The sequence below is a fragment of the Balaenoptera acutorostrata genome, chromosome 3, assembly GCF_949987535.1.
Source record: "Balaenoptera acutorostrata chromosome 3, mBalAcu1.1, whole genome shotgun sequence".
NCBI lineage: Eukaryota > Metazoa > Chordata > Mammalia > Artiodactyla > Balaenopteridae > Balaenoptera > Balaenoptera acutorostrata.
In genome coordinates, this window is record NC_080066.1 from 39,438,835 (window position 1) to 39,457,448 (window position 18,614).

General features: G+C 49.5%; 1 protein-coding gene across 2 annotated transcripts in view; it reads right to left on the reverse strand.

Annotated features, from left to right (window-relative positions):
* The window catches only part of ACAN (aggrecan), a 63,155-nt gene extending 55,125 nt beyond the window's left edge, over positions 1-8,030 (reverse strand). Inside the window, exon 1 of one of the 2 annotated variants that reach the window (XM_028161913.2) lies at positions 7,643-8,030. The gene's annotated coding sequence lies outside the window, so the exon portion shown is untranslated. The remainder of the gene's footprint in view (positions 1-7,642) is intronic. The other variant, XM_057544025.1, reaches the window with a different exon arrangement.
* Between the last annotated feature and the right edge of the window lie 10,584 nt (positions 8,031-18,614).

An 18,614-nucleotide genomic window follows, 5' to 3' on the forward strand; every position in this document is an offset into this window, starting at 1 on the left:
TTCCGAGGCAGGACTCAGCCAAGGAGCCAGGGCCCCACCCTCCGGAAAACCACACTGAATGTTCTACCTCTCTCCTCATTTTTCTTTTAAATCCAGGAAAATAAGGAACTAAAATGAGCTTCCAACATGACCAACCTTTAAACGGAAGGTAGCAGGTAGGAGGTGGGAAAGGAGAGGTGGGGTCCAGCCTCGCCCTGGCGGTGGAGAGGGCTTGTCGAGTCAGTGACTGCGTTTGAAGTTTAGGGTTTTAAGCTCTACTTGGTGGGGTCTCCCTTGTCCCGGGTTGGCCCTGGGGCCCTGGTGCAGCAGCCTCAATCCTGCTGCAGCATCAGACCTGGCTGACTGCCTAGATCAGCATCTCTAGACTGAGTCCCTCACTCTGCCCTAGGGAAGAAGAGTTCTCTGGTCACATTCAATGTGAGGAACTTGATGGAGATTTCCAATGCCCCTTAGCATATTGAGAAGTCCTGCAAGAAAGGGGCACTTTTTATTCTGTTTAACCCTTAGGGATGAGATCCTTTTTACATGCAATGCTATTGACATCCCTGGAAGGAATGTTCTACTTTGGGGAACCCTTGCCTAGCTTTTTCTGCCTCTTGGGACAAATGTACTTTAATCCAGGGTCAAGGACAATTGTGTTATGGAAGAAGGGCCCCTGTCTCAGGCAGGAGAGGGGAGGCAGGCTTCCACTTTCTCACTCCCGTAAAGGACAAAGGTGAGGCCAGAGGCTGTAGTTCTGTCTGCAGGGAAGGGAGGACAAGTCACCTTGAGAGGCAGGGCTAGAGGGAGGGGCTTAGAACCAAATGCAACAAGAGGAACTGTTTTGGCCTTTAAACTAGGGGTTCAGAATCAGGACTGCATTAGAATCACCTGGGGAGATCTTGAAAAACACAGATTACTAAACTGCCCCCCACTACTAACAATCTCTGGGGGCACATGAGGCCTGGGAACCCTTGTTTCTCAAAAGCTCCTTGAATGTTTCTGATTCTAGGGACAGAGGTTACCTCTGGTGACAGCCTTCCAGGCCCCTTTTTCAGCCCCTCGTAAAACCGGCAAACATCTGCTACATCCCTGAGTCATCCTAAAATCCAGGCGTTCCCCTGAACCATCTGAATAAGCAGGTCAAAGTGAGGGGAGGAGGAAGGGAGCACCCTTGATGGGGAAGGGAAGTAGCGGGGGGAAAGTCAGGGAAGATCCAGGGTTTGTTGGGGGAAATACCCCTACATATGACCCAGGGTGGTGGCCAGGACAAGGAAGCCCAGGTTTCCTGAGAGAGATGGGAGTCTGGGCTCCCTCCTTGCCTTGGACATTTCTCTTCTAAAGGGTTTTCTTCCCAAAAGCAACCCTGGGGCCAGCAAGGACCCTGGAAGGACAGAGTCAGAAGGTGGCCCAAGGGTGGGCAATGGGTGGTCCCAGGACAAAATGCGTCCACAGTTGGATGGGATGGCACAGTGTTTCTGTGACCTAGCGCCTCCTATTACTGGTTTGGATGTGACATATGAGGTGGCGGGAGGAGCCTCAGCAGCCTGGTTAAAGCTGTGGCTCTGCCAAGAGCAGCCTGTGCCCTCCCCGTCCAGGGCCCTCCCCTCTCTGGGACTCAGTCTCCTCACCTGCATGATGAAGGAGCCAGGTGACTTAAACGTCTCCTTAGTCCCCCTGTGCTCTAATGCTTCATGATTCTGAGAAGGCTCAAGGAAGTTTGCTGATTTCCCAAGTCCACCCATTTGGCTAGTGGCTTTCAGTTAGGCCTTAATTTGTTGTGATTTCAACTCCATGTGGTTGAGTAACGGTTCCATTTTAAAGAAAGGAAAATGGAGGTATTCAATGACGTGCCTGCACTGAGATAAGTCTCCAGGTTCCCGATCCTGATTTGGTCCTCTATTCAGCAGCTTCCTCAGTTCTGATGTCCCATTCCTACCTCCCTCCCCCCATGGGGATCCCGCTCTTGGGACTGTCACAGCTCAATGGCTGTATCTGCAGTTCCCTCTAGAGGGCGCTGCTGCCTGGTGCGGTAACCTGACCCTAGCAGGCACTGGGAACCTGAGGTCCTGGCTTCTAGCTTTCTTGGGAGAGAGTGGCAAAGTGGAGGATGCCTGTTTGGGTGTTGCTGGCCCTTTCCTTGTCAAGAATTGAAAGGAATTTAGAGTGCAGTGATCCACTGGTTTGTTCATTCATTCATTCAGACTGTCTGTGTCCAGCACTGGCTTGGGCACAATGCACACCAGATACAAAAGAGTCCTGCTTGGGCTTCACAGGCACCCCCAGAAGGCAGCTTCCTGGACAGTAATTTCTCACTGGATCTCGACCTGTGAGGGCAGGGCTTAGTATCTCCATTTTACAGATAAGGAACTGGAGGCTCAGAGAGGTGAAACAATTTCCCCACATCACACAGCCAGTCAGTGGCCAGTTCATGTGACTCCAAGTCAGTGCTCTTCCCCCTGCACACACTGGAGGATGCACACATTGGGCTTCTTGCTGAAGCTAACCCTTCTCCCATCTTCTCACCCCTTGCTGGGAGCTGTGTGTGTGAGGAGGAGCTGACCCTGCACCCCCAGAAGCAGAAGGCATTATTGTGGCAACCGTGTCCCAAACAGCAACCTTCTTTGACCTCATGATCACATGTCCGTACCTGCTGATACTGTAACTTTCCATAGTGGGCCCTTTAAAAACCTCAGATAATCCTAACAGCTGCTATTTTATTGTAGGTCTACTTTGTGTCAAGTCCTTTATTTGCTTTATCTTGAATTCTCTCAACTGTCCCACAAGCCCAATTTCACAGGTGCAGAAACTGAGGCTCAGAGAAGATGACTTGTCTAAGTGCTCATAGTTCGGATTTCAACCTGTATCTGGGCCACCAAAGTCCAAGTTCTCTCTACTTTACCTCTGTGCCCCTGGCTCTTTCTTCATTTGTTGTCTCCTCTTTACTGACTGCCAAACTCTCCCTTCTTGCCCTCCTACCCCCAGATTACCTTCCTGCTGTTACACACAGTTGGGCATGGCCTGACCCAATGACTAAATGAAGATCTGGAGCAGAGTTTCTTAATCTTGGCACTAGGGGCATTTTGGGCTGTATAATTCTCTCTTGTTGAGGAGAAGGCACTGTCCTGTGCATTGTAAATGTTTAGCAGCATCCCTGGTCTCTACCCACTAGATGCCAGTAGTATCGCTCCTCTGTTGTCCCACAGTGACAACAAAAATTGTCTACAGGCACGACCAAATGTTCCCTGGGGGGCAAAATAGCTCCCCAGTTGAGAACCACTGCTTTATAGAAATGAGGGGTCAGGGTCAAGTTGATTATAACCTGTCTTCCCCATTAGACCATGAGTGGCTGGAGGGCAGGAAGAGTGAATTGTTTTATTCACTGCTGTGTTACCCACACCTAGTGCCGTGCCTGGCATGTGACAAGTGCTGCTGAAAGAAGAATGAACGAATGAATGAATGAATGAATGAGTAGTTTCCACGGACATGGTATGTTTCAGGATGAGGGCCTGAAGGCCTAGGTTCCCTTCCAGATCCTCACGGACCTGCACTGGGCTGGCCTGGAGCACAATACCTTTTCCTCTCTAGGCCTTGGTCCCCTTTGCCATCTCCTAAATAAGGATCCTCACTGGCCCTGAAGCCCTGGACATCTGTGGTCTGGGAACTGCCATGTTCTACCTCAGAGGCCCAGAGTCCAGGGGTTGAGGAGAGGGGCCGTCTCCCCGGCTGGACATTGAGATCTGCCCAGTCTTGAGTTTCTCCTTCCTCCTCTTGCTCCTCAAGTCAAATCAATTACAGAGAGACGGGAAGTGCCCTCCCTCCCTCCTGCCCCAAGACCGTATGCAGCAGAGGTGGCTCCTTTTTTGGGTGTGTGTCTTAAAAGGAAAAACATGTAACCTCAAAGGTAACCAAATATCCAAATCACGGTGCCCAGCATCACACACCCCAAATCCACCTATTCATGAGTTTAACAAAAAGCTTCTTTAGGATACACTGTAAGGCCATTGAGAGGGAGAAAAGTCGCCTCTTACACGCCCAGGCCAGCCCACAGGGCCGCCCTCCCAGCACACACATACACACACTCATACACACACACATACTCGGCCGCTTACAAGAAGGCTCTGAGTTTTTAAAAGTAAACTCTACGTTTCCGTTCTTGCCCTGGATTCAACTTTTGAAAAAAGGAACCGTTTTACCGTTTTCCCTACAAATTCTCGTCTCTCTGGTCCTCCCTTTGCCTCAATCCCGCTCCCTCCCTCTACCCTTACCCTTGCCCACCCCCAGCAGCCCATCCTCTGCAGTCTCCACTCCAGCTCCCACCGTGCCCAGGGGCCCAGACCCCCTGCCAGGGATGGGGTTGTCCTGTTAGGTCAGGGGAAGGAGAGCAGCCGCCCCAGGGGAGATGCCACACAGACAGCCCACCCTTTGCCCCCTGGAACAGGGCTTTCTTAAGGAAGGAGGGTGGTAGTAAAGCTCCCATCAGGACCCAAAGCATGGCCCAGAGGCAGCCTGGTGACAGCAGGAGAGGACGGCTCCCAGCTCCCATTTCAAGATGTGTTCCCATCCACAGAACCCCTTTACCAGGGCAGTCCATTAGCCCTGTCCCTTCTCCTGCTCCACTTGTAAGCAGGCATGCCCTCTTCCTTGAACTTGCCCTTCACTCCCACCTCCAGCTTCCGTCCCTCGCTGCCTCTACTCCCATGATACTTAAGGGTTTTGTTCCTATAGGGGCAGCAAGGATGCCCCGGTGCCCGCCAGCTGGAGCCGCGAGGCAGGAATTTCTCAGAGACAGAAATATCACCAGGATCAGAGTCTTTCAAGTTCTTTTGACCACAACCCGCAGTAAGAAATACATTATACAAATAACAAATTTGTGTCTATTTGTGTGTATACATATATATTATCAACATATATATACTTATGTAGACCTGCATAAGTATGTATCAGAAAGAAAAGTTTCCAGAAGCAATACTTACCTTTACGACATGGGAGGCACTATGAGATTATTCTTTCCTATTTCATTAAACCTCCACGAAATTGGTTTCAAAACCGGCAGTTGGACCACTCCTGTTCTAGATGTTCATGTGGGAGTGGACTAAAAATGACACTCCGAACAGGGTCCTGCGGGTCCTGCGGGCTTCCCCTGGCTCAGCTGAGGTCTTCCTAGTATCCAACAAGAAGGACCTTGGGGAGACCAAGTTCTAGAAGGGATCATTAAAAAAATCCACACCAAAAGTTGGACACACGGTCTTTTACTAAGACAGAACTGGGACCCCAAAGGGGCCTAGAAACCTTGACAAAGGGGCCTAGGAAACCTTGACAAAGTCATGTAGCTAGTAGTTGGCCGAGCCGGGATTTGAACCCAGGTCTGCCTTGGCCGGCAGGCTGCCCACCCACATGGCTCTTCCCCACCAGCTCAGCAGGTGAGCTCTCTCTTGGACTCCCTCTCCGACTGGGGGGTCTGACAGGCCATTCTGGGTCTGTGAGGATGGAGAGTGCCCCATCTTGGCAGGCAGGGGTACAGGCTGCGTGGGATAGGAGTGTGTGTGTGAGAGGGTGACAGGGGCAAAACGTGTGCCTGGGTGTGAGGAAGGGCGTGGGGACAGGTGTGGCTCACACCAGACAGCTCAGGAGCTCACCCCTCAAGCGCACAGACTTCCTCTAAAGAAGCAAGAATATACACTGTTTTCCCCTCTGGATTCTTTGCTCTTGTGTTGATCATAGGGCTTTCAGATAATAAAGGAAGAATGCCAATTTAAGTATGATTTTCACTGAAAATTCTAGGAAAGAAAAACGTCTACTTAAGATTAAAATCAGTAATAATAATAATATCGAACAGCTTTGAGTATTTGTCCAGTGGCAGGCATTGTGCTAAGAGCTTTGCTTGGGTCACATCACAGCTTCCGTTTATTGAGGACCCGCTATGGGCCAGCACTGAGCACAGAGCCTGGCACCTAGGTGGTGCTTAGTAGATGTCAGAGAATGAATGAATGAATATACCAGGCGTTTAGCTAGAAACTGCACAGAAATACATCTAATTTAAACACAGCTTGATGTAACCTGAGGAATTCCAGCATTTCTCTGAGAGAGACTTTCTTCCTTTTGATAATTCCTCCATCCAAAACTTCTTAAACTGGAGAGATCTTTTGTTCTGTAATTTTTTCTTTCAGGTTAGAAGCGTCTCCCCAACCCCACACTCCCACCCCTAACAAGCCTTTGGGTTTCCCCCCCCATTGCTTTTCCATTCCTGAGTAGTCTCTTCCTGGCTCAGTGACTGACAGGCCAACGCGCCAACATGGATCTTCACAGAGCCTCCTAAGCCCCTTTGCCCCTTCTCCTTGGCAGTCCAGAAGGCAAGGAAGAGAGAGGAGGATTTGATCCCAGACCTCCAGACACTTCAATCAGGACTAGTGATCAACTATGGCCTCAGAAAACCTAGATTCTAGTCCTACCCCTACCCCTAAGTCACAGTGCAACCTTTAGTGAATCATCACACCGTTCTAGGTTCACTTTCACTTAGCATGAGATGAGATGAATGTGTTTCAGACTGTCAGCTACCCGCCCACGGCAGCATCCAGGAACCAAAATGCCACACTAACCCAGTTCAGCTTTGCATCTTCCTCCCTTCCCTCCTGGTAGCCAGCCACCCCCGCAGAACTGGAATTTACGCATCAATCAACATACAGAGACCTGGGCTCCTTAGTGGTGAAACCCTAGAAGAACCCCATCAGAACCCCGCTATGACTGCAAGGAGGAGAATGATGAAAAAGTTTGGGTTGGATCCTGTCCCCCAATAGGAGATGACTCTCACCCCTACAGTTTGCTGTAGCCTAGAATGTGGGTTCCATTGGCATTGACAACTGCCTACCCAACCCCAGGGGTAGAAAGGGTTCCTGCTCCACCATCACTGGCTTCTTCGGCAGAGGGATCCAGAGATGGAAAGGCAACCCATGGCCATGTGTCCTCCCCTCCCCTCCTCTTCCTTGAGAAATGCCCCTTCTTGGTGGCATGTTCAGAGCGCTGCTCTTGTCTCCCTTGCTGGCAGCTCAGGAGCCCTGTCCCAAGCTCTGCCAATTCCTCCTGGCTTTCCCCCACCCCTCCGGGTGCCCAGTGGCCATGGAAGTGGGACCAAAGGGTTCTCTCAGCCTCTACTTAGGCACCTGCTGGGTATCTGACACACTGCCGTGTCCTTTCGTTTATTCCTCAGCCACTCTGCTGCTGAAGAGGCCTCCTCCTTCCCCACTGACAGAGGGCAGGCCAAGGCTCAGGAAGATGAAGCAACTCCCCCAGCTCAAAAATAGCACAGCGGGATTTGGACCCACAGTTTCCTGACTCCGGAGCTGCTACTCTGTCCACTATGGCTCCTCCCAGACCCTGGGGCTTGAAAAGTGGGTCCCTTAATTCTGGGGACCAGGAGACAAGAGCCCCTCCTCACGTGTCCCTTCGCCCCATTCACTCTGAGTCTGCAACAGCCAGAAAGTTTGCTCAAGTCCACTGCGGACGCAGCCGCGGGATGTCGGGGGCCCCCAGCACACACCTCCCCGGGGGGTGGGGGGAGACGGAGGCAGCGCAGCCTCCAGCACAGAGGGGGCAGCCGCAGCACCGCTCCCGGCTCGCCGGGCGCCCTGGGAGAGCCTCTCTCTGGAGGGCAGGAGACGGTTACCTTGAAGAGTTGGGCTCCCTTCTCCAAGAACTTCAGTCCCGTACACTTGGCGAGGCGGCGGGGTCTCCTGGGGCCAGGAGGCCCGGGTCTCGCCGCGCAGAGGGGGAGACGCTCTGGGAGGGCGCTGCGCACCCCTCCTCCTGCCGGCGTCCTGTCCGCAGGTCCCCTCGGGCGGTGGCCGCAGCGGCAGCGTCTGGGTTGCGGAGTCCCGGCCGGCCTAGGGAAGGGACACTGAAAGGCGCCCGGAGCCCCCTGGCACCCGTGTCAGATGCCGGCCGGCGAGGGTGCTGAGAGAGAGACTTGAGCAGCGCCGCGCGCGTCCTCAGCTCTGCGAGGCCCCTCTGGAGCAGCGGGAAGGTAGGTGGGCAGGCGGGCACGGCGCGCGGTGACACATACATAGGGGCGGGCGGGGGAGGGGAAGGCCCAGGAGGGGGGCGGGAGGGGGCGAGCGCGAAGGGAAACCCCACCCCCGGGGGACCCGAGGGGCGGCCGACAAGGGGAGGGGAAGGCAGAGGCGTCTGGAGCGCGCTGGTCCCCAGCCCCGGACCGGCGCGCGGCTAGGGAAGCCGCCGGGCGCGCAGGGCGCGAGAGGAGCGCTCCCCGCCGCGGCGCGGCCCCGGCAGCCCCGGCGCCCGCGGGAGGACGGCGGCGCGGGAAGGGCTGGAGGGCCCGCGTCTGCAATGCGGTCGGCCGCTCCGCAGTCGGAGGGGCCCGGGAGGGCTGTACCCGCACTGGCAGCCCCTGCGGGCCCGGCTCCGCAGCCGCCGCGGCCGGACAGGGCTGTCCGGCGCCTGCGCGGGGGTCTGCAGCTGACGCCCCTCAAGATGCGATCGGGAGGGGCGCGGCCCCCTGCTCCCAGGCCGCAGTTCGGAAGGACCTTCCTGAAGAGCTGGCTGAAAGTTTTTGGGGATGGGGTGCGGCGAGATGGCAGGGGAGTGCGGAGCGGGGCTGGGGGTGGCGGTGGGGAGGAAGTTAGAGGACAGCGGGGAGGCGTGCTGGGGGCTGGGAGCCTCAAGACCAAAGGCTGAGGGTTTTCAAAATCTAGGAGAGACCAAGGACATCTCAAATGAAGCAGGAATTCTCCAGTAGCTGCAGAGACCACCCTCAATTTTGTTTCCACGCAAAAGAATAAAAGAACTAACAGGTTTTGAAGACCTTCTGAGCTGGTTGCTTAATACACATTAATGTCTCATTTAGTTTTCTCAAAGAGCCCAATGAGGTAAATATACGTAAATATTACAACTAATCTCCCCTTGCAAAAAAAAAAAAAAAAAAAAGATGTGAAAACTGAGGCTCAGAGGGTAATGGAGTTACCACTAAAAGGTGGGGTTTGAATTCAAACCCAAGGTCATACTCTCTGCTGCTACACAAGCTTCTGGTTCAACCTTAGCACTTTGGGGGACCCAGGCTGGCTGGTGACCTTCAGGGTCCTTATGGAGGAAGCTGCTGGTGACTGACACTAGGATTTAGTGGCCTTGGTCAGTGTAGTAGAAGCCGCTAGACCCCTCATTGGGCGGGGACTGAATGGAGAAGGACAAGAAGTGGGATCTCTGCGGGCTGCGCATTACAGAGATAACAGACCCAGCTTTTCCTTGGTTAAAAGGAACCAGAGTGCCTCACTTTCCCCAGCGTGAGTCCTCTGGAAATGTGTGGGTATTTTACTGGCCATCTCTCCTGCGGGGCAGGACTGGCCCTGGTCCAGCACATTCTCTGGAGCTGCCCCCCACCCCTTCCCTGCACAGGACAGTGAAGCCTAGGGAGGGCGTGTTGCCCACTCCACCCGCTGGTCCGGGGAGCTGGGGTTAAGGTGTTCCATTGGTTGGCGGTTCTGGCTTCACCAGTGTTCTACCTGAGTCTGTTGGCTTCTCCAAGTCAGGTCTCTAAGTTGCAGAGCACTTTGGGCACTGCTGACAGGACAGTGACCAGAGCCCCTTAGGCGGAAACAGCGACTTTCAAAGAAATGGGATGAAATCTTATTAGTTACTGGCCCTAATGTCAGGACCAGGGGAAATGACCCTTCTAGAAAAAAACAATCTTTAAAATTCCAACAGGACGGTCATGAATTCTCATGTCAGTATTCATTCATCAGATGCTCTTGGTGAGAACAAACCGCACCCTCACCTGTGAAATGGGGCCATATCTGACATATATCCCAGGACACGTGGGGTTAGTGAAGGACAATTCAATTCAAGGACAAATATTAATTAGGTAATTAATCTTTGTAATGAAGGGAGTGAATGTTTATTGATCATCTAGTTTGTAACGAAACTAAGAAGCATATAATAGGCACCTATTGTGTGCCAGACACTGCTTGATACCACGGCCTGGCAGGTGGCTCTTATTCCCATTTTACACACTAAGAAACTGAGACTAAGAGTCCACCCAGGTAGTGAATGAGTGCAGGTTGGCATGACTCCACACTGCCTACCTTTACAGGCTGCAGAAAACCCAGCATGATGGGAAAACATTTGGATACTTTAAAGACTATGTTGAGAGAATCAAAGGACATGAGTGTCTGAAAGCCCTTGGTGGCATATGGACGTTCCCCTATTCAATGCAGGAGTCTACACAAGGGAACTCCTTGTGTAGTATTTCTGATCCTGGTCATCTCTCCTCTGCTCAAATACTTTGTAGCTGCCCACTGCCTTTTCCAGGCTACCTGACCTGGTCTGCTGTCATGGGCAAGTTCTAACCTCTCACTGCTCAAGAGTAGTCTACAGACTAGCACAGTCAGCCAGGAGCTTGTTGGAAATGCAGACTCTCAGGCCCACCCCAGACTCAGAATCTGCATTTTAATAAGATCCCCCAGGTGTTTTCTATACCTGCTGATGTTTGAGAAGCACTGTGCTGGCATTGTTTAGCAGGTTTACTCATTACAGAACAAGAGAATCTCTGAACTAGGAAGGGCTCTTAGGGAATGTTGAGGACAACTTTTTCTGGGTCTTCACTCAGCCTGGGACTGAGTTCTAGGGCAGGGCACTGGAGACAGCCCTCCTAGGATGCCATGGTCCATATCCCGGTAATTATGGCTGTGTGTCACATCACCCCAAAACTTACTGGCTTAAGAGTCATTTACTATCTCTCATGGTTTCTATGGGTCAGGAATTTGGGAGACGCTCGCCCAGGCAGTTCTGGCTTGGGCTGTCTCATGGGGTTGCAGTCAGATGTCAGCTGCAGCCCCATCATCTGAAGGCTAGACCGAGGCTTGAGGATCCAGGTCGAAGGTGGCTTACTCACATGGCTGGCGAGTCGGTGTTTGCTATTGGCCGGTGGCTTCAGATCTTCTCCATACAGGGCCTGCTGGTGGAGCTGCCTCATGGCATGACACCTGGCTTCCACCACAGTGAGTGATACAAGAGCCCAAGGGGAAGCCACAATGCTTTTATGTCCTAGCTTTGGAAGTCACACATGGTCATGTCCACTGTAGTCTATTGGTCACATAGGGCCAGCCCTGTATTAGTGTGGGAAGGGACATACAAGGGTGTGAATACCAGGGCATGGGGATCGCCAAGAGGCATCTTGGAGGCTGGCTTCTACTCTCCATTAAACTGACTGTTAGAGGATGGCCAGTCTCCCAGTCCATCTAACTGTATCATCATGTTATTGTCCCTTACATGGTGATACCATGTAAATGCCTCACTAAGTCCAAGTGTAAGGTGTTTTCAGAATTCCTCTGAAGCATCTTTCCAATACCCCTATATGAGTAAGTGGTCTAGCCTGCTCTCTGGGACAACACATCTGTCTCAATTTCCGTAGAGGACAGGCTTCATTTAGCCCAAGGGGCTTTTCATATCATCCATCTATGCCTATCCTCACAGCAGAATGCCCTCAGGTCCTTCAAATATTTCCCAAAGGAGCTTCCTTCTGGCTTCCTCACTCTCTGGAAACTCCTGTTTGTGGATGCCCCTCAAATGTGTAATTCCCAGCATTGGATGCCCAAGCTCAGCCGTGGACTGACCAGGGCAGAGCCAAGACAACCTTTCCCTCTCACCATTTGGGCATTCTGCTCCTACTGGCGCCACCAAAGATTGGTGAGTCTTTGAGCTTATGCTTTTGGTTGATATTGAAACTTGTGGACAGTTGAAACCATCAAATTGTTTTCATGCTGGCCACCACAAAAGGGCTTCCTGTGTATCTCAAGCAACAAAACAGAGTTGAGGAGGGGGAAGTTCCCTGTATGTTCAAGAGCATTGGATGTGAATCCCATGTCTGGCACAGAGATCTTGGGCAAGTTTTGTAACCTCTCTGGGTCTTGGTGTTCTCATCTGAAAAATGGAGCTACCTTATGGAATTGTTGTGAGAATTAGAATGAGCTAGATGTCAGCACCTAGCAAATGATCTGGCTCGAGGTGCAAGGTGGTTAGTTTTCTTCCCTGCTGCCCTTCTTTGCAGTTTAATGTCCCTGAATAAGTGCATTCTCTTCTGTATGCTGGTTTCTGGGTTTGTAAAGAAGCTAAAAATACCTCATAGGAGTTTGGCAATGATTAATACTATATGTAATGTGTGTAGAAAACGCTGTGATCCTTTCTGGAAGCAAAGGGCCATAGAAACATGATAGAGAAAAGCCTTCTTATTGCAGAACTGGGCCGGGGAGTGGAGTCTTCTGAGAACTAGTGGAACATTTGAAAAGTGCCATTTTATTTCTTTAACACCGTGCGAATGACAAACTCAGAGGGAAATGTTCTAATAATAAAGAGCATGGAGTATGTTAATGAAACACAATTCCACACAGGACTGTGTGGAATAATGATGTACAGTAACAGGAAAGTGCTGTGTCATTTAAGACATAGAAGTTGAAGGGCACGTTTAAGGAAACGTTCATTTCTTGAAGATTCAGTTTGATTTTTTTTCCCCCGAATTCATCGCAGATTCTATTTTCAATAAACCCCGCCATTTATAAAAGAGGAAATCAGGGCAAGCATTTTACTCGTGACTCACTTGTGTTTTTTGTTTGTCTGTTTGTTTTGTTTTGTTTTAATTTTTTGGCCGTGCTGCGCGGCATGCGGGATCTTAAGTTTCCTGGTCAGGGATCGAACCCGTGACCCCTGCAGTGGAAGTGTGGAGTATTAACCACTGGACTGCCAGGGAAGTCCCTCAGTTGTGTTTTATCACCGAGAACATGCAGGGAGTGATGCCAAGTGGGGTGTTACCATGTTGGTTTCTACCGTCATAGTCGTCATCATTATCATCATGTCACCAATTACAAAAACACTTTTCAAGCAGGTCTGGGGTAAGAAGAGGTGTAGAAGGATGCTTCGCTAGGTAACTTCAGGCCCCAAAGCTCTTGAAAGCCTCCCCATCTTTTCTCTTCCCCACACTGCATCCTATGGGGCACCTCCCACACCCGGGCCTGAGCTGGCTTTTCTCTGCTTTTCCCTTTATTCCAGCCATCAGAGTCTTTGAGGACTGAGCGCCCAGCCCTTGTCACACTGGGCTTGATGTTTTCGTTTTCTTTCACTGATAAACAGTGTGTCATTCTGGAAAATTTTTCCTAGATTTTTACACATTATAGTACAGATACAAAATATGTATAAAATGAACAAATATGGTACCCCACAAGCAAATGCTTGCTAGAAATGAAATATAGAGGGACAGACAGCAACTCCATAGTTTGAAAATGATCTGCTAAGACACAGGCATGACTTTTCCCCACAAAACTTGGTACTCATTTGATATATGGTGCTGGAGAATAGTCATCTTGACATTTTCGTTGTTCCTCTTGATCTATTTGGTTTTTTAATGTGTATTCTTTCAAGAGGAGAAAACCCAGAATATATAAGAAAACTCAGAATATGAGAAAAAGTCTTATTTAAGTAGATTGTCTTTTATTCTTAGGACATTTACTTGTTAGCATTTTAATCTTGAATGAGTCATAAAAATAGGCATTAAAAATGCTGGAGGGTTCTCGGACTGGTCTCAAAAATCCCAAGTTTAAAAAAATGGGATTTCAGTTTCTTCATGGGCTAGCACAGCTTCATCATCGTGGTAATATTTATTGGTTTGTTTACTTGTTATTTATAATATTTATTATTGTGGTAAAATATAAGGAACATAAAATTCATCATTTTAACAGTTTTTAGTGTTTAGTTCAGTGGTATTAAGTACATGCACATTGTTGTGCATCCATCCCCACCAACCATCTCCAAAACTCTTTCATCTTCACAAACTGAAACTCTGTACCCATTAAATAGTAAACTCCCCATGCCCTCTCTCCCTCCAGCGCCTGGCAACCACCACTCTACTTTCTGTCTCTGAGTTTAACTACTCTAGGTACCTCATATAACTGTAATCACACAGTATTAGTCCTTTACTGACAGCTTGTTCATTTAGCCTAATGTCTTTAAGGTTCATCCACATTGTAGCAGGCGTCAGAATTTTCTTTATTTCACAGTAATATTTACTGGGTACTTACCATGTGCCAGGCCCTGTGCTAAGTGCTTTGTTAAACCTCACAATGATCCTGTGAGGTCTTGTTGCCTCCATTTCACTGATGAAGAAACTGAGGACAGGGAAGTTTAGTAAGCTGCTCAAGTTCATGTGGTCGCTACATGGTAGAACCAGGCATCTAATCCAGGCCACCTGGCTTCAGAGCTCTCACACTTAAAGAATATGTCAATATCAGTCATTTATTGAGCACCTGTGTGCTTGGTACCAGGCTAGGCATTGTACCATTGTCCCCCCTCCCTTTCTTTCTTTTGATATATAATTTACGTAGAATAAAGTGCATCTTAAGTATGCAATTTATTCTATGTAATTTTTTTACATCGACAAACACCATTCTAATCACAACCAAATCAGGATGTAGAACATTTTCAGCTCTTTAGAAGGTTCCCTTGTGCGTGTTCTAGTGAGTACACCGTCTCCTGCCCCCTTCCCCCCTCGGCCCCCGCCCCAGGAAGATCACTGTTCTAACCTCACTGACAGACCAGTTCTGTCTATTTTTTTACTTGATAGAAATGTGATCTTCACATGAGCACTCTTTTTTGTCTGGCTTCTTTCACTCAAACCAGAGGCAAACTGGAGAGGGTGTGGCCCACCCAAAGGGACAGCCACTAGCCAGCTCCAACTAAATGTCGCCATTCAGGAGTTCAGGCTCAATGTTGCTGGGTCATGTAGTAGTAGTAGTATTAGTAATAGTAGTTATTATTGTTGTTTTCTTTGAGAAGCCAAATATCTAGATTTTTATGGAATATCAAATTATGATTAATTTGAAAAGTTATAGTACATGTCAAAACACTGAAGGATAAGCAAAATTCATCTATGGGTGGTTGGATAAATACTATGGTGATGGCAGTGAGAATGGACAGGAAAGGACATCTGAAAGGAAGAATCAGAGACACTGGATCTTGAGAGAGAGAGAGAGAAGCGAGAATGAAGAATGGCCTCGGGACTTCCCTGTTGGTCCAGTGGTTAAGACCCCATGGGGAACTTAAAAAAAGAAAAAAAAAAAAAAAAAAGGAATGGCCTCACCCTTCTGAAGCTGAATGCCTGGGAATGGGGAGTCCCTGTCAAGAGCCGGGCAGTCGGGAAGGGCAGCTGGCTTGGGGAGAAAAGACAGGGAGTCCCCTTTGTAGCCAAGTTGGGTTTTCCGAGGTGGAGGGACATCCAGAGGGAGGTGGCCAGCAGGTGGAGAGGAATGTGGGGCTGGGGCTTGGGGAAATAAATGCTCAGTCTGAGATTCCACACGTCTGCTTTTAATATAAGATCAGGGAACATTAAATTCCAGTCAACAAATGCTAAAATATACTTTAATTTCATACTGTAACTAATTAAGGGAGAGAATAGAAGGGCAGAAAAGGGGGAGGAAGAGAGGCTGTTGGAGAGAAATGCAAGGATGCGCAGAAACAGGAAAGGAATGCCAGAGACCCTGACGCACCAAGGAAAAGCGATGCATGTAAGGGGGTTCTAGAGAAAAAGAAATGTGGACAAGTATCAAGCGGTGAGCTTCCATCAGCCGTAGACAAAACTAGGGTTTGATTGCATGACAGCTGCATCTTGTGGCTATTAGGACTTTGTAGCTAATGAATTTTTAAATTCATTTTTTGAATGACTATTGCATTTTTGCATCTATAAGCACAAATACAATATGAATCTGATGCTTCGTGGCACTTACTCCTAGGCCCAAATAAATGAGATCAACAGCTATGACCTTCTTATATACTCTGGCCAGATCTCACCATGGAACCATGGCATCAAGTCCACCTTAGGTCCCAGATCAAATCAGAAGTCCAGCCCTGCAAAAGTCACCCCAGCCTTCCTGAGGATCCCTGGCTTAATAAGGGCATGCGTAGTTCAGGCTAGAAGTTCTCCACAGAGTTGTGTCAGAGCCAGTTTAACCTTTGAGAGATGAAGAAAAGAGACATGGTAAAATTCATTCAGCTTAGGGGGTGGTGTCGTTTAATTGTTGTTCTTTCTTGCCTCCCATCTTCCACAATTGAAGGAATAGGACCATTGAGTCCCACTATTGTGCCTACAGAGTAAAATGGTCGACCAGGTCCTAAGTTGTGTGTGTGTGTGTGTGTGTGTGTGTATGCGTGTGTGTGTATGTGTGTGTGTGTCAAAGGAATAGTAGCCATACAGCTACCAAAGGGACACTTACAATTTAATTCAGAAACAGAAAATTGACAAATGAGAGTGACTTAAAGCCATAATAAGCAAATATGTATATATGAGAAAATTAATACTCAATAAAACTCCCTGATTGAGAGGTGATAAATGACAGATGCAGAGGAGAGAATGGTTAGCATTGAGTGGGGTGAATCAGGGAAGACTAAGAGGGCAAGGAAAGTCTATGAATTATCTGGGGGATAAATAAATAGAAATTACACTGGAGGGTCAGAGGGCTTCCTCCCCAAGTACCCTCAGTCTGCAAATCAGTTGTTGCCTGTGCCCAGGTGAGCTGGGTCCCACTGCCTGTCCAAATCTCACACCCGTAAATTTTCTCCCCATCACTGGCCCCTCTGCATGCCTTAGATGGAAACGTGGCTTTTCCAGAGTCAAAAGCCAGAGCACAAGGCCCCTATTCACCCCGCTGGGTTTGAAATTCTCCTCTGAAATTCCTTTAACTGCAAACGCCTTCTCCCAAGTACACTGTGCATCTTTTCAAATTTCAGACATAAACAGCCGTGTAGCCCCACCTGGCAACCCCCTCTCGCCCTCCTGATAAAAATAGCAAGGGCTGAGGTGGGGAAAGCCGTGGGCACAGTGGGGTTTTGTGGATCAGCTGTTTGCACGAGTGTTCCTGACCCCTCTGCCTATTTTGGGAAGGGGTTTCTCTCAGGGGAGCTTGGAGCTGGATTCTTGGGGGATTTGTCATCCCTGGCACCTTGGCCCCTTCCATTCTGGGCCCAAGACGCATCTCTGTGGTTGTGTGTTTAACTCTGTGTCCCAGGGAGAAACACCTTTACCTGTGGTTATTGGCTTGGGTGTCAACTCTGGTGACTGTGGGGGATGGAAAAAGTGGTGGCAAGAAGTGCGGGGAAGCAGCTCATTTGCAGAAGCCACTGGTGTGAAAACTGTCACCAGGCCCCCAAGGCAGGCACCATGACCCCACGAGCAGGTGAAGGGCTTTTAGAGGTAACAAGCTCTTACCTTGTACACTTGGTTCCGCTGTATGGGACAGGGGTGAGTGAGCAGTGCAGGGCGAACTGGCAAGTTCCCTGAGCTTGGCCGTATGAGACCTGTTCTAGGTCCAGCTGTACTGTTTACCAACAATGTGACCTTGGACCTCAGTTTCCTCCTCAGTAAAAGAGGAATTGCAATATTCCCATAGAAAGATGCAGATGGGATCCTGCTGCTTCTCTGCTTACAACCATCCAGTGGCTTCTGGTTGCATTCAGGACACCACGGCCAACAGAGCTTGAGCGACCTGGCCCTGCCTTTCTCACCTCATCTACCCACGAGTCACCTTACTCTTCCCCTCTGTGTTTTGGCTCCATTTCATCTTCAGGTTGTACTTTATTATTTTTTTTTATAGATTGATTTATTTTTGGCTGCGTTGGGTCTTTGTTGCTGCACGCGGGCTTTCTCTAGCTGCGGTGAGCAGGGGCTACTCGTCATTGCTGTGTGCAGGCTTCTCACTGCGGTGGCTTCTTTTGCTGCCAAGCACAGGCTCTAGGCATGCGGGCTTCAGTAGTTGTGGCGCGTGGGCTCAGTAGTTGTGGCACACGGGCTTAGTTGCTCTGCGGCATGCGGGATCTTCCCAGACCAGGGCTCGAACCCATGTCCCCTGCATTGGTAGGCGGGTTCTTAACCACTGCACCACCAGGGAAGTCCCTCAGATTGTACTTTAAATATCAGAGAGGCCTTGTCTGACCACCCAACTTCTCTGCCTCCCCCAGTTTCTATTACGGCATCTCATTCCTTCCCTTCCCGGTCTAGACCACGCCTTGCTGGTGTGTATTTTGAGCTGTTTACTTGTGTAGTGTCCACTGCCCTCTCTTACCAGACTCTGAGCTTCAGGAGGGTAGGGACACATATTGTCAGCTCCCATCTCAGTGTGGGGCGTTGCAGCCTCCCAATCGATATTTGTTGAATGAATGAGTAGGTCTAGTTTGCTCTCCTTTGTATCTGCTGTGTCTGGCACATTTAGAGAATCTAGAAGTGAATCATAATAACTCACATGCATTGAGCACTCTGTGTTAGGCACTGTTCTAAGCATTTTATGTGTAGTAACTCATTTAGTAACCATAGTAATCTTACTGTTTGTTAATGGCCCTCACAATTTATTCCTGTTTTACAAAAAAGAAACTGAGGCCCGGAGAGGTCAAGCCCCTTGCTGCAAATCATAGCTAGTGAACGGCAGAGCAGAGACTCAATGCCAGACAATTAGGTCCCAGAGATTGTGCCTTTAACCTCTCACCATCCTGCTTGAATGAGGAGTGAGTGAAGGAGAGCAACTAGCTCATTGCAGGGGCTCATAAACATTCATGTATCCTTTCCCCCTCCCTGTCCACTTAGTTGAAAGGGTCAA